The sequence below is a fragment of the Macaca mulatta genome, chromosome 14, assembly GCF_049350105.2.
Source record: "Macaca mulatta isolate MMU2019108-1 chromosome 14, T2T-MMU8v2.0, whole genome shotgun sequence".
Taxonomy (NCBI): domain Eukaryota; kingdom Metazoa; phylum Chordata; class Mammalia; order Primates; family Cercopithecidae; genus Macaca; species Macaca mulatta.
In genome coordinates, this window is record NC_133419.1 from 2,088,872 (window position 1) to 2,105,488 (window position 16,617).

Here is a 16,617-nt window from a genome sequence, read left to right on the forward strand (position 1 = left end):
CCGCCAGCACTACCCAACAGCATCTGTCTTCCAGGTCATCACCCACGCCCGACATTAGGAAGCTTGACGGACACTTCAGCGGCATCTCAGGTCCACCTGCTTCCCAGGCATCTCTACTTCTCCCTCTCTCGAACAATCCCTTTGCCGCTTCCCCTCATCTTCCCTTTGGGGGCTTGCATTTTCCATGATGAGACGTGGGAATTCTTTATGCATTCCCGACATGAATCCTTTTTGGCAGGAAATACCATCTCCCGGATCCTGGTCCACCCTTTACCATGTTTATGGAGACTGTGGTCATCAAGAAGGCTTGGCATTGATGTGGCCTCGGGGAGCCAGGCTTGTCAACCCTCTCCTTTGTGGTGTCTACAGCCTGGATCTTGTCCAACAACCCACCCCAGAAACAGCAATGTTCCCCCAAAGAAAGGAAGCGCCAGCCCCCTCCTCGTGCACACTGGAGTAGGGGACTGTGTTCCCAGAAAAGCATATGTAATGTCATAGTGCAGTTTTGCATTTAGATAACAAAATAGCAAACGTGGTCTATTGTTTCTCTTTTACAAACCGCAGATGGTGGGCTGGGCAGAATCTTCCGAACTGGGGTGAACGTACCTGTGAGTGCCTGTGCAGAGGAGGCAGCACGGAGGGCAGGGCCTCCAGGCGATGCTGATGCTGAGGTTTTGATGTTTATCAAAGGGATCAAGGGTTAGGAAGGCAGAGAGAGCTGTCAGGTCCACAAGCACTGAGTTGCCCCAGGGAACCCTGCGGAGGGAGCAGGCAGGCCACGCACCCCACCTTCCTAGGGAGGGCCTGGGCGTCAGGGCTGGGCGACGTGAGGAGGCTGACTCTGTCCGGGCCGCCCCGGGATCCCCGCCCCCTGTGCCAGTGCACCCCCAGGAGTGGCTTCTCATTCGGGTCAGAATGGGGACCCTCAGGCTCGCATCCTCTGAGGATTCGTCTGGGGGCAGCAGGGGGCCTGGGCTGGCCCTAGACTTGAGGCCAGCGTCATTACTGCTGCCCTGACAGTGTCAGAGCCTGTGCCTGGCTCGCGCTCCAGAGAAGGAGCTGCAGAAACTCAGCCTAGATGGGCAGTCTCCCGAGGAAGCTGGGGGAGGGGGTTCACCCGGAGCTGGGGTGGGGTCACAGGCAAGGCGGTGGTGCCAGAGTGCATTTGGCTGTTTGGAAGGGGGTAGGGATGGCAGGATCTCCAAATGACCTCCTCTGGAAGGAGCCCTTTCCTTCTAGATTCGGCTCCTGGGGTCCCCACCCTCATGGTCCTCAGAATGCTGTATGCCCCCTCCCCACTGTTGGCCTGGGCAGGGAGCAGTCAGAGGGTGGTGCTGGCGTCCAACATCCTGGCCCCTCTTCCTGGCTGCAACCCGGTACCCATGTGTAAATGGCTGTGGTTTGGGGCCTTCCACTCCCTCCGCATCTGACCTCTGCTTGCCACCTTCCCTTATCCAGGCTGTTGCCCCCTCAGCCCCAGGGTCTCCCTCCTTCTCCACATCCCCACCGACAGCTGGGAGTCCAAACAAACAGCATGGTCCATGCAGCCTGCCACAGCTCCATGAGACACCCAGGCTGAGTGGACCCCTGAAATGTGTACACAGGTCTCACGGTTCTTCCCAGCCACCCCCACTCTATCTCTTCCCAGCAAACATCTCCCAACACAGGTACTTCCGTGGTTTCGCCAAACACACGTTGCCTCGGCCACTCTCTTACTCAAGCACTTTCAATGGCTCCCACTGCCTGAAAATGATGGCATGACCTCAGGTCTTGCCAATGCAGGCTCTCTGGTGGGTTGGACCCTCCACTCTTTAGCACCCCCCCTCCCCTGCGTCCTTCTGCTCGCAACCCCCACGCTCCAGTCTCAGAGCCCACAGGAGGGGCCTCTTTTGACCCCAAGAGTAAAATTTCCAGACATTTTTAGACAACAGTACATTTGAATATTGATTCTGACCTGTTCTGAATGCTCCGGTGACTTATTTTATAAAGGACCCCAGCACAAAGGCCTTCTCAGCCTGATATCCCTGTGGGCACCAGAGGATGGCATCCAGACGCAAGCAGCGTTTACCCAGAGGACACAGGTGCACTCCCTCAGAGCCTCCAGGTGAAGCCACTGAAACACCTGCTGAGGAGACAAAAGATGAGGGCGGCCCACCCAGGCCTCCCCGGAAAGGCTGCTGAACCAGGCGGCTGCATTGGGAGGGCAGCAGAGGCAGGAGCAGGAGGCACGGCCGGGTGAAGGGGGCCCTTCCCAGGACGGCAGCCCGAGAAGGAAGCGGTGCCAGGGACTGCTCTCCACGACAAGCTGCGAACACAAGATATCTAAGTGCGTGCACACACACAGACACACACACACACAAACACACATCACACACCACAGACACCATACACATACATGCACACCACACCATATACACACCACACGCCACATACAACACACACAAACCACACACACGCCACACACATGCACACCACACACACCACACACACATACCACACCACATCACAAACACACCACACACAAACCACACACACATCACACATACCACATACACACCACACACAAACCACACATATACACACCACACACACCATACACACACACATGCACACCACACCATATACACACCACATGCCACATGCAACACACACAAAATCGCACACACAACACACATACATGCCATACACATGCACACCACACACACCACACACACACGCCACACCACATACAAACACACCACACACACAAACCACACACACACACCACATACATACCACACAACACACACAACATACACAAACCACACACACCAGACACACAAACACCACATGCCACATACTCACCACATACACACCACACACACATATACACCACACACCACATACAAGCTACACGCCACACACAACACACACAAACCACACACACCACACATACCACACACACCTACATACATACCACATAAACACAAACCACATGCCACACAAAACACACATAAACCACACACTACACACACCAGACCCTACACACACACCACACACACATACACACCACACACCACAAACACCTACATACACACCACACACATACCACACAAACTACACCAATCATACACATACACATACACACCAAACACACACCACACACAGCTACATATACACCACACACACTACACAAACTGTGCAAACCACCCACACACCACATACACACACCACACACACCACACCCAATACACACACACCACACATACATACACACCACACACACACCACACCCAATACACACCACACAAACTATGCAAACTACACACACCACATACACACACCACACACACAACACACAATACACACACAGCACACATACGCATCACGCATAAACCCACACCACACACAAACACCACACACCACATATACTACACACAATACACACCACACACACCACACATACCACACAAACTGCATAAACCACACACACATATCACACTACCACACACTTACAAACACAATGCACATACACACACCACACATCCATATACACCACACACACAAACATCACATACCATACATACACACACACACACACACCACATATATAGGCACACATAACACATACATCATACACATCACACACACACACCACATACACATGCCACACACGTGCAACACACACATATCACACACTACACACACATACAGGCACACACATGCACACCACACACACAACACACATAGATCACACACCACACACACATCCCACACATACCACACCCACCACGCACGCACTTCACACACCCCATACACACCACACATGCACACACCGCACATGCTACACACCATACACACATCACACACACCACGCACACAACCACACACCACACACACACCACACACGCACTCCACACATACCACACACACCATATACCACGCACACCACAAACACACAGCACACACACACCCCACACACACTCCACGTGTCACACACTAACACGCCACAGACGCTACAGCCACATGCGTGTGCTCTATCCACACAGCCTCTGGGTGGGGAGGTAGGAACCTGGCATAGGGCTGTCCCGTGGCCCCATTGGGTGTTCTGTGGAATGTGTATGGATCCCTATTCATGCGTAGATACGTAGAGGACAGCCTGACAACCCCCCTGGCGAATGCAGTCCCATGATCTTTGGCACAGGTGCCAAGGCCACTCAGTGGGGCAAGGACGGCCTCCTCCACAGAGGGCGCTGGGAAACCGGGATGCCCAAATGCAGAAGTGCGATGCTGGACCCCTCCCTTCCCATCCAAAAATTAACGCCAAACAGGTCAACGGCCTGGACGTAGGGTCTGAGACGGTAGAGAGAATGCACAGGGCCAAAGCTTCACAGCCTCAGACCTGGCAGTGATTTCCCAGACGTGACATCAAAGGTGTAAGCAACAAAGAGATAAACTGGACTCGAAAATTTAAAAAAAAAACAACTTTGTGCATCAGAGGACATCATCAACAGTACAACGGCAACTTCCGGAACAGGAGAAAATGCCACAAATCACACACCTGATCGGGGAGTAGTACCCAGAGCACAGGGAGAACCCCTAAAACACAACCGCCAAACACCAGATTCAAAAGTGGGCGAAGGACACAGACGGGCGCCTCTCCAGGGAAGGTGTATCAAGAGCAGCAACCGCAGGGAAAGGTGCCCAACGCCACGAATCGTTAGGACAATGCCAATCAAAACCACAGCACGACAGGACCCCACACCCGTTAGGGCGGCCACCATCAGCAAACCCAAAAAATGCACGACAGGAAACAGCAAGTTCTCACGAGAATGTGGAGAAATCAGAGCCCCTGTGGTGGGGACGTGCCGCGGGGCAGCCGCTGTGGACGGTACCCTGGCAGCACCCCCGCAGGTTAAAGGGGCACTAGAGGCTGCCGCACTCCTATTCCTACGCCGATGCCCAAAAGAAATGAAACCTATGTCCACACGGGGACATGTGTATGACTGCTCAAACAGTGTTATTTGCTGTCGCCAAAAAGTGGAGTGAACCCAAAGTCCACCGGCTAAGACCACGTCTTGTGGTCCACGCATACAACGGGGCACGATTCAGCCTTAAAAAGGAAGGACATTCTTATACCCGCTATGCCGTGGATGAACCTCAAGAACCTTACAATCAGGGAGAGGAGCCAGTCACAACAGGACAAACGCTGCCCGATTCTGCTCCCATGTGGTCCCTAAAGCCGTCAAATCCGTTGGGATGGGGAGGAGAATGGGACTGCGGGTTCGGGGTGGGGGCAGCGGAGGGGATAGGGAGTGAGTGTTTCAGGGGACAGAGTTCAGTTTGGGAAGATGACAGAGTTCTGGAGATGACGGTGGTGATGGCTGCCCAGCAGCCTGAATGTGCTTAATGCCACTGAACTGTGCACTTAAAGTGGTTCAGATTAGAAGTTTTATGTTATGTGTATTTGACCGCAAAAAACTGGAAAAAGTATAATATAAAAAAAGGGAGAAAAGAATGTTGAAAAAGAGACCCCAGAACGAACTCTTCTGCAGAATGAGGGGCTGCCTCACGTGTTTTTCTTTGCCAGCCTGGAGTTTCCACCCGTGGTCAGCGGGCACAGAGGGCTGGGCTGGAGGCAGAGACCGCCTGGGTCAGCGGCAAGGCCGTCTCTCAGCAACCCTGGGGCAGAGCAAGCAGCCCCTCCTGGGAGGCCAGAGGGGGAATGGACACAGGCCCACCCAGGGGCCGGGCAGCTGGTGGGCACACCCCGTGGGGACTGGGAGTGCAGAACCACTGAGGCAGCACCTCAGGGAGCCCTGGGGAGTGTCCCCTCTGGGTCCACACAGCACTAAGGCCGCCTCTGGGGCATAAGGTCGGCAGCCCACCCACCACGGCACTACGCTGCCTGTGCCCTCCTCATGGGCAGAGTGGGCGTCTAGAGCCTGGCAGGACCCCTTCTGGCTTGTTGTCCACAAGTCCCCAGTTACACAGCCCAAGCCGGCTTTGGAGGGGCACGGTGACAGAGCCCCTCCCTGCCCTCTGCAGGAAGCCGGGAAGGAAGGGTGGACCCCTCCCACTCCAGGCTACTCCCGCCCCACAGGGAGGGCCGTCTTGGCGGTGAAGCCTGAGGCTCAGGGTCCAGGCAGAAAGGGCTGGTTCCTCCAGACCGCCAAATGCCGTTGCTACTTATTTCTTCTCCATTAAAAGCCTCGGGACCAGTTATTGATTTCTTATTAAGATGTGTTATCGTCCATGATACAGCAAAGCGAACAAAACTGGAGAAAATAGAAGCAGAGGTGAAGGCGAACGCGCACGTGGCCGCGCTGCTCATGGGGCTCTGAGCGTGTTGTTTCGCTGTCACCGCAGGTGGCCTTGCTGCCATCATCCCGCTGTGTGTCAGAAACCTTTTCCGTGGCGTCTGTATCAATCTGCTTTTAACAAGGAGGAAGGAAGGGCCTGATCCCGTGCCAGCTGCGTGGGGGTGAGGGCTGCCTGCCCCGGGCCTTCGGCTGAGTTGGTTTGGAAAGCACTTCCTTTGTCTAATTACACCCTGATCTGGTATCCAGGGAAACAGCTGCATCTTAATCCTCAGGGCAGGACATTAGTTTGTCTTTTATCTGTCCACAATCGGCACTGGGGCCACGTGGAGTCAAAGTGTGCTGACTTCTCGCACGCACGCGGAGGCTAATTGCAGGGACACGGAAAGCCAGAGACCCCTGCGAGTAGAGCACCCTACCAGTGGGCAGGGGGCAGAGCCGGAGCTGCCCGTGCTGAGCAAGCCCTGGGCACCTGCCTGGCAGGAAGGTCGGGGTGGAGGAAGCGGGTGCAGGTGGCTGAGATTGCAGAGGGAGAAAGCGAGGGAGGAAGGAGAGGGAAGGAGAGGAGGATGAGGGAGGGGAAGGAGGAGGCCCTGAGGCTGTCTCAGGGAAGGGTTTGGGGCCTATGACTCTGCAAAGGAGGAACATAACTGTTCCCTGGTTCCCTTTGTGTGTTGACTTTGTCACCAGGCACATGCTAACCTTTCAGTGGATGAGGATGTTGGTGGCTTTATATTCGTTATTGAGGAAACACAGATTTTTGTTTTCGTTTTGAGATGGCGTCTCTCTCTGTCACCCAGGTTGGAGTACAGTTGCAGGATCACGGCAACCTCCATGGCCTCAATCAATCCTCCAACCTCAGCCTCCTGAGTAGCTGGGACTATAGGGACACGCCACCATGCCCTGTTAATTTTAAAACAATTTTTTGTAGAGACGGAGCCTCACTATGTCACTCAGGCTGGTCTCAAACTCCTGGGCTTAAGCGATGCCCCTGCCTGACCTCCCAAAGCATTGGGATTACAGGCTTGAGCCACCACACCTGGCCTGAAACCACAGTTTTTTAACTGAAAAAAATAGGTATGTATATTTATGATTAAAATGGTAACCCCATGCTCACTAGAAAAATGTAAAACATACAAAAATGCATAAAGAAGAAACCGAATAGCTTCTAGAACTCCTAGAACAAACACACAAAATAGGTAAAGGCCCCTAAGGAATAATCTGTGACCCCCCGCACCCCTCCCCGAGCCTGGATAAATCGGGTGCGCTGTGCGGACACCCCACGGGACACGAAATTTAAAGTGGTGGCTATGTCTGGGGAAGGAGGGAAGGAGGGAGGGAAGCTCAGTGAGCCAGGGGTATGGGCAGGGCTGGTTTATCATTCTTTAAATCAAGGTGCACGTGAGGCTAAGTCTGGGTGTGACGGAGCTGGGCAGTGGCCACTCCGAGGTGCTGGTGATTACTGTCTTCGTGAATCGAGATGGTCAATCATTAACGTCCCCTAACCCCTGGGGTGTACCCTGGGGGGGCCCTGGCTAGGTGCAGTGTGACTTCTCGGGGTGAAGCAGGAATGCACCCTCCTGGGTCACCCCCTCCAGGCTGAGACCCGACCCCGTTCACTGTGGCCTGGGCAGCGAGAAGTCCCCAGCCACAGGCCCTGTGGTCCAGCCAGGGCTCCCGACCTCCCAGCCCCCCAGTCCCCAATATTGCACACCCAAAAGAGGTGAGTTTCATCTCAGAAAGGGGGTGCTTGTTGGCTTAACCTGGGACACTCCTGGCCCGGCAGTCGGTAGAGCTGTCTCCAGGCCAAAGGCACACCCGTGGGCAGGGGTCCGTGTTGTGAGATACCAGGGTGCCCCCCATGGCTGGGTGCTCTCCCCACAGGACAAGAACTCGGCTCCAGGAAGGATCAGCCGTTCCCAGAGGGAGTGGAGGCTCAGGGACCCCCCACCAAGGTCCTGGTCTGGGGCAGTTGGGACTGAGCAATCTTCTTCAGGGGAGCAGCCTTGGGGACCCCAGAAGGCAGAGCCTGATGTCCCTAAGCTGACTCTGCAGGGGGGAGCATGGTGGCCGATCGCTGAAGGTGGCCCCCTCCCTCCCTTTCTCCCCTGTTTCCAGGGGTAAGGCTGGCTACAGCCCTGCCCACTGAGGGGCCAGCGTTGTCTTGGGCATCAGGCACTGGTGCAGGGTCAGACAGTGCCTAGGCAAACAAGGGAGAGGCTGTCTGGGGGCAGCTCAGAGGCCAGAACAGGGTTGGCCCTGGGGACAGTGCTGTGTAAAAAGAGGAGGCCCAGCTTGGTGGTGGGCGCCTGTAATCCCAGCCACTCGGGAGGCTAAGGCAGGAGAATAGCTTGAACCAGGGAGTTGGAGCTTGCAGTAAACAGAGATCGCGCCACCGCACTCCAGCCTGGGCAACAGAGTGAGACTCCGTCTCAAAAAAAAAAAAAAGAGGGGGCCCCAGGCTCAAGGCCTCACTTGCCCACTCTCTGGTGGGCCTCAGTGTCCCCACCTGGGCAGCGTGTGTCCTCATACCAACCCCGTGGGCTACGGTGGGAATCAGAGGGGTGATGGGGTGCAGTGATGGCTCAGGCGGCCACGGTGGCGTCACAGGGCCTGGTGTGCGCGCCAGCCCCAGACGGTCCTGCTGGCTGTGGCACAAGATGTTCTCTCCCGGGGTGCGCATCCTGACCTTGCCTGCGGGCACCGCTGAGCTGCTCTGCTCCTCAACACAGCGGCCCTGGTCTGTGTCACTGTGACAGGTGACACCATTGCTCCGTTCCACTGGGAGGTAGGCAGAGGCTCCGGGCAGAGGCGGGGTGTGCCGTGTGCTGTCCTCAGCAGTGGGAGACCGAGGAAGGCACAGCTCTGTCAGGACAGGGATGCGGGCTGGGGGTCAGTTCAGGAGAGACCGTCCATGAGGGCGGCGGGGGCCCAAGTGGACACAGGGAGGGCAAAAGCAGGGGCAGGAACGGAGGCGCCATCAGGCCGGCCTGGAGCAGGGAGGACGGGGTGCAGCGCGGGGCGGGGGCTCGGCACAGTGCCCAGGAGAGGCCCAGCCCCGCCCCTGTTCTTGGAAGGGCCTCAGCTACAGGCCCACAGGGAAGTCCAGTTTACTGTCTGGTCCACCCTAGCTGGGTGCTACTGGGAACCCCACTGAGGGCAGACCCCTGGGAATCCACCCACGGAGCCATCCCACCCAAAACCCCATACTCGAGGCCTAACCCGCTGTACCCTTGGCCCCATGTTCTTCTCCCCGAAGACACCAGACTCCAAACCCAGGGAGTGGGGAGCTGGGGTCTGTGCCAGTGACTTGTCACAGCAGTGCTGGTGCTGAAACAGCTGCGATTTGTGCACACACATGTGATAGAGCGTGTGGGCCCGGCCCTGTGCACACGCATGTGAGAGTCAGAGTGTGTGAGCCCGGCCCCGTGCACATATGTGAGAGTCAGAGCGTGTGAGCCCAGCCCTGTGCGCACACATGAGAGTCAGAGTGTGTGATCCCAGCCCTGTGCGTACACATGTGAGAGTCAGAGTGTGTGATCCCAGCCCTGTGCGCATACATGTGAGAGTCAGAGTGTGTGAGCCTGGCCCCATGCACACATGTGAGAGTCAGAGCGTGTGAGCCCGGCCCCATGCACACATGTGAGAGAGCGTGTGAGCCCGGCCCTGTGCACACGCATGTGAGAGTCAGAGCGTGTGGACCCGGCCCTGTGTGCACACACGTGAGAGAGCGTGTGAGCCTGGCCCTGTGTGCACACACGTGAGAGTCAGAGTGTGTGGGCCTGGCCCTGTGTGCGTGCACACATGTGAGCGTCAGAGCGTGTGACCCTGGCCCTGTGTGCACATGTGTGTGCATGCCGAGGGTCAATGGAAGACCAGGCCACCTGTGAGGGCCAGCCTAGCCTGCTGAGAGCAGTGATGGTGGCTGCAAGGGGGACAGAGAGGGAGGGGACAGAGGATGGGGAGGCGTTGGGTCCTGGTCCTGCCGCCCAACTGGATCTGGGATCTACCTGCAGGGACGGGGAGAAACCTGAGCAGGCTGCACGCCCTTCCTGGGCACAATGGTCTCCACGGTGTGCACAGGTGCTTCTGTGGGGTATGGATGTGCGTTTGCTGCAGATGGACTGAGTGTGTGTGTGCATTTGTATGTGACCGTGTGCATCTGTGGGCTGAGAAGTTGCAAGTATGTTTCTCCCTGGATCATGTTGATCTGGGATATGGATGGGGTGGGCTCTCGAGGCCTGCAGCTTCCCTGTCCCCTGCACCCTGAGCTCACCCCAGGAACCCCCCAGCATGCTTGCTCCCAGGGTCTCCAGCACCTGCCCCACTCCCGCCTGTCCACGCCCTCTAGCTCCGTGGATGGCCGCAGCCACACTCAGGCCCATGTCCCAGCTTAGCTGGTGCTCCTCTTCCTTGCAACTGCCATCCTCTCTCTTGCTGCCTGGGGTGCACACTTCCTGGTGGGTGGCGGGTGACAGGCATTCTGGGCCATCTCTGTCCTTGCAGACTGAGGCCCAGCCCCTTCCTTGGTGTTCTCTGAGGCTGGCACCCCCTCGTGGCCATCTGTGGCATAACCTCGCTCCCAGCCACCTGTGCCAGAAAGAGGCTGGGGGTCCACAAAGCCCCCTCCCTGCCCGGGGAGGGGCCTGGCAGGCAAACCTGACAGAACAGTCTGTGGGGGCATTTGTGGGCGCCTCAGGGCCCCTGGGCCAGCTGGCATCGGGTGCACTGAAGGTGGGTGCATGGGCCCCAGTTTCCCAGATGCCTCTGGGCTCCCCAAGCCCCTGACATGGTCGGTCAGGGGTAGAATTTTCTAGGGACGCTTCCACACAGCTCCCAGACACCCAGGTGGGAGCAGGGGGCTTCTCGAAAGGCCTCCGAAGGCCTGAGAGGACCCCTGCGCCTCATTGACTCCCACCGAGGGCTCTTTCCTGCCTTCTGAATTGGCCCCAGCCCACCCTTAGCAAACCAGCCTTGCAGTCAGGCCCCTGGCTTGTTTTGGGAGGCCATGCGGCTCCAAGTTCAGACCCCAGCCCTGAACCAGGCTGCTCCCCGCTTCCCGCCCCCGGGGAGGGTTGCACTGCTCTATTCGCAACAGCCCACCCCGGCAGCTTCGCAGGGCACTGGTGGCCTCGCAAATTTGTGCAGCACCACGACCCCCTGGGGCTCTATGTCCATCACCCCCATTCCACAGGTGGGAAAACGGAGGCCTGCGGACAGTGAGTGGCAGCGGGGCCCAGGCCTTCAGACCGGGCGCCAGGCTGCTTCCACCGCCTTGAGGAAGACGCATCTTGGGAGGAGGGCGTCCTGCCAAGATGGAGGGGCGGTGCCCACCCCTGCCCGTGAGTCAGGGCATCAGATCTCGTGGGCACCACTCACAGGGGCAGATGTGGCAGGGGTCAGCTGGGGCCTGGGCCGGATCTGGGGTCTTGGCGTCAGGGGGCTGAATCTGGCCTGGTAGAGGGTGGGCTGTCCCTGGGCTGTGCTGTGGCCCAGCCGGCTCTGGGGTCCAGCCACCACCACGCTCACCATTATCCCCAAGAAACCGGTGGGCCCAGGGCCAGTGGGTGCAGGTGAAGACCTGGGTTCTGGACCACACAGGTCGTGAGGGTCTCCATCTGTAGCAGGGAAAGGGGTAGGGGTTTGAGGTGAACAGAAGGATGAGCGTGTGGCCTCATCAGTCTCTGTTTCTCTGTCTGCGTCTGTCTCTATCTGCCTCTCCCCATCTCTGTCTGTCTCTATCTGTGTCTCTGTCTCTCTGTCTCCGTGTCTGTCTCTTCCCAGTCTGTCTCTATCTTTGGGTCTCTATGTCTCTGCTTCTGTCTCTATCTCTGTTTCTCTCCCTATCTCTGTCTCTCTCTTATTCTATCTTTGTGTCTCCATCTCTCCATTTCTGCATCTCTGTCTCGCCATCTCTGTCTCCCTGTCTCTGTGTCCCTGTCTCTGCGTCTCTGGCTCCTCATCTCTGTCTGCATCTCTGTCTCTCTGTCTCTCTGTCTCTCTGTCTCCCTGTCTCTCTTTGTCTCTGTCTCCCTGTCTCTGTCTCCATCTCTGCATCTCTGTCTCCCCGCCTCCATCTCTCTTCTGGCTCTCTCCATCTCTGTCTCCCTGTCTCTGCGTCTCTATCTCCTCACCTCTGTCTCCATCTCTGTGTCTCTGCCTCCCCTTCATCTCTCTGTCTCTCTGTGTCTCTGTCTCCCTGTCTTTGTCTCTCTGTGTCTCTGTCTCCCCTTCTCTGTCTCCATCTCTGTGTCTCTGCCTCCCTGCCTCCATCTCTCTGTCTCTCTGTCTCTCTGTCTCCCCGTCTCTGCGTCCCCGTCCCCGTGTCTCTGTCTCCCATCTCACACGTCCAGTCGGGGAGGAGGAGGAACCCTGGGTGCTGAAGGCAGAAGTCAGGTGGAAGAGCCGCCCTGCAGGGTGTCCAGGTGGCCACAAGGTGGGGCCGTCGCCCTATGTCCAGGTGGCCAGGCTGCAGGAGGAGGGTGCTGGCTCCTCAAGGAGGAGAGGGGCTGGGAAGGGGTCAGGAAAGGGGAGCTGGGGTGGGACTCAGGGGGTCTCCATCAGATTGCTCTCAGGGAACCAGGCTGGTCCCCAGGACCCCAAGGGAGAGACAAGACCGCAGGAGGTGCGGCTCAACTGTGACTGCCACAGGACTGGGGCAGGGGAAGGGTGGAGGGGCCAGGTGCGGGCCGCCCGAGGTGCTGACACTGCCAGGCAGGGCAGGGGTCGCTCACGTCCCAGGAGGCCTCCATGAGAGTCCCACAGTCAGGTGCAGAGGTCTCCGAAGTGCCTCAGTCCCACCTACAATCTAGCTCTGTGGCTGGGGCCTAACGGGGGCTGTTGGGGGCCAGGCCTGAGGACGTGGGGCCCCCAGACACATTCTCTCTACAGGCACGTCGCATGCCACACACTACATATGCACACGCACACTCGCGGGCCCTGCAAACATGCATGTGCAGATGCCAGCACACATGGCCCTATGTACAGCACACATCGCAGTCACACACACGCCCCTGGCAGCCTCCTGCACAGCTGTGCACACACTTACCTCCCAGGAGAAAGGAAAGAATCACATCCCAGCCCAGAAAGACTGACCACCGTGGCACCACAGCCCGGCCTGCAGGGTAGCAGGGAAGAGGCTAGCAAGCGACGAACGGGGGCCGGTCCGTGACCCCAGCTCCCTAACCGGGCACCAGCCGCCGGGGCATCTTGCCCCTGGGCTCCAGCTTCCCTGGTAGGATCCACATGGCCAGGCCACGCACAGGTCCCACCTCTCCCCACCCAGCTCAGCATCCTTCATCACCCACACCCCACATGCCCTGTGCCATCCCACTCAGAGACCTCACTGCTTCCTTTCTCCCAGGGCAAAGCCCAGCTCAGAGGACAGAGGAGGGGGCCAGTGGGGGCTCCTGGAGTCCCCACAGACACTGGGCCTGGCATGCCTGTTGGGGTGGGGATGGCATGAGTTGTCTGCTGAGGTGGCCTCGAGCCCACCTCAAGGACCCAGAGACCTGGCAGGTGGCACCTTTCTGGGGGCTGTCCAGGGACCAGGCCTGGCCAGTATCTTCACCTGGGTTCAGGAGGGCTCCTCCTCAGAACCCATCCCAGGGACACTGGGTGCACCCCTTCCCCCTCCAGGATCCTGTCCTCACAGCCACTGGCCGGGAAGGGGTCTTGGCCCCTGCTCCACAGAACTAGGAGCTGGGCCTGCCATGCGGTCATTCACAGGCCAGCCCAGCCCCGTGTCATTCCAGTTCTGGCGGATAGCAAGACGAGGCCACCTGGTGCTGGGCCTCTCGCCTCCGCACGGCCAGCATCCCTCCTTTAACCAGCGCTGGGCCTGGCTACTGGCTGGGAGGGCAACTGCCCCAGCCCCAAAGTCACCTGTGCCTGCAGGGTCCCGCTCCTGGGTGTCCGAGGTCAGCCCGGCACAGCCCTCACAGACATACCTAGCCCGGACCTTATGAGCTGAGCAGTGGGAGCCAGGGCCTGGCTGGCATAGCTCACTGTCTGCCCTGGGCAGCTTGACCACCACACACAGACGGCCACAGACCGATGGCCTGGAGGACTGCCAGCCAAGGCACAGCCCTTTGTCCAGCACAGCCAGCACCTGCAGACAGGGATAACCAGGGGTGGGTGAGAGTCAGACACAGGCTGACCCGCAGAGGGCCTCCAGCTGGAGACATGAGGGCAGACGTCACAGAACCATAGCATCTCCTGTTTCCCTGCCGCAGGCGTGAGGGGACATGGTGGTGGGGGGAACAGGGCAGCTAGCGGAGCCCGGGGCAGCTAGCGGAGCCTGGAGCAGGAGGCGGGCTGGGGAGGCCTGGAGGAGGGAGCCCTTCTCACCCTCCTGCCCAGAATACCTGGGTACTTCCTGGCCGGCCAACTCCATCTCCACCGGGCTCCCTGACCACACTCTCTATACCCACGTGTCTCCTGTGCAAGGGAGGCCAAGGAAGTTTGAAAGCATAGACTCTGACCCCCAAGGTCAGGCCATCCTCCCCTCCTTAGCCTGGGCCTTCCCAAGACAGGGGCCCTTTTGCTGGAACTTTTGGCCGGTCTGGTGACCTAGCACCCACCAGGGACCTCTGGGGCTGAGCGCAGAGACTGACCTGCCTCCAGGAGTAGCCCATGGCTGCAGCGGGCCCTAGACCGAACCCCCAGGCCACAGCTGGGGCCCACCCCATGACTGCCCTGCTGCAGACTTACTGCTGGGCCACTCTGGCACAGGCCTTTGTAAGTGCCTATTTCATGCCGCCCCACTCTGAATGTGGGCTGGCCGGCAGGGAGGCGGGGGCCGGGGGTCAGCTCATGCTGCAGCATTCAGCGGGTGCACTGTGGGTCCCTCTAATGGCTCACGGGGCCAGCCCTGCAGCTAACAGGGTGTGAGCCCAGAGCCCCAAGGTGTTTCTGGGTCCCCAGACTCCCCAGTTGTTTGTTTTCTGCCTTGCAGCACCCCCTCCTGAGCTCGGTGGGACCAGGGCTCCTCCGAGAGGCCCGAGTCTGCATCCTAAGCCAGGCCGGATCCCCCTCCCCACCTGTGTCCCAGCCTATCTTCCACCCTAGCATCTACCTGGGCACAAGGGTGAGCAGCTAGACGGCTGTTCCGCCTGGAGAAAAAGTCCCCCGTGCTGAGCAGGACAGACAGGGTGTGGAGGTGAGGGCAAGACAGAGGCAGGGGCTGGACGGGGAGGGGGCACAGAACGACCAGGGCTCTGGACAGGCCGGGGCAGAGAAAACAGTGGCCTACACAACCTTGCCCTCATAGACGGCCTCTAGGACTAAAGACACTCTATCCTGAGAGCTCAGTCAGCTCAGGCAGCCAGAACAAAGGGCCACAGACTGGGGGCTTAAACCCTACTCATTCATGTCCCACAGCTCTGAGGCCTGGGTGGCTCCGATCAAGGGGCCAGCAGATTCGATTGCTGGTGAGAACCTGCTTCCTGGCTCAAGTCAGGGCCTCCCCAGCTCACACGGGCAGCAAGTAAGTGCTCTGGGGTCTCTTCTTACAAGGACACTCACAGTGTGGGGTCAGAGCCCACACTTGTGCCCTCATTTAGCCTTGATTACCTCCATCAAGGCCACACCTACGCCCTTTAGAGACCCCCAAGATGGGCCACGGTCCTTTTGGATCCTCACCCTCTTCCCACAAAGCAGACGCTTCCGGACTTCACCAAGGAGACATGGAGGCTGCAGAGGCAGACGCATGGGCAAGGCCATCAGCTGGGGAATGACCAGCTGATGTCTGGTGTCTGGGCTTGTTGCCTGCCTCCTGGCCCCAGACAGCCTACTCCAACATTCTTTCCTCCCAGCCACCCACCCACATCTGTCCACCTTCCCGGGGTGTCCTATCATCTACCCATTCCTTTTTTCACCCTCGAGCACCCACTCTGGTACGAGCAGCCCCCACAAGAGAGAATGAGGGCCACCCAAATGCAAAACAAATGTGGACTCAGAGTTGACCAACAACCAAGGGTCAGTTCTCTATGAAGGTGAAAAATAGATATTTTCAAAGCAACTGAGTTAATAAAACAGGCCCACTGCTTTAGGAAGCTTTCATTCATTAAAGAACTTCTGGGACCCGCCCCCACCACCGTATTATTATGGGCACACTGAGACATGTACACTCTGGACCCCAAAAGCCCTTTACCTAATAAGAGATAAGTTGTGATTTAACCCATGGCCATCTGCTCGTAAAAGTGGTGAGAGTTAATGGATAGATGCATGAATAGATACATAAATGTGTAGACAGGTGCCTAAAGATAGACGCAGAGACAGATCAAAGGATGAAAGGAGGAAGAGAGGGAAAGATGGG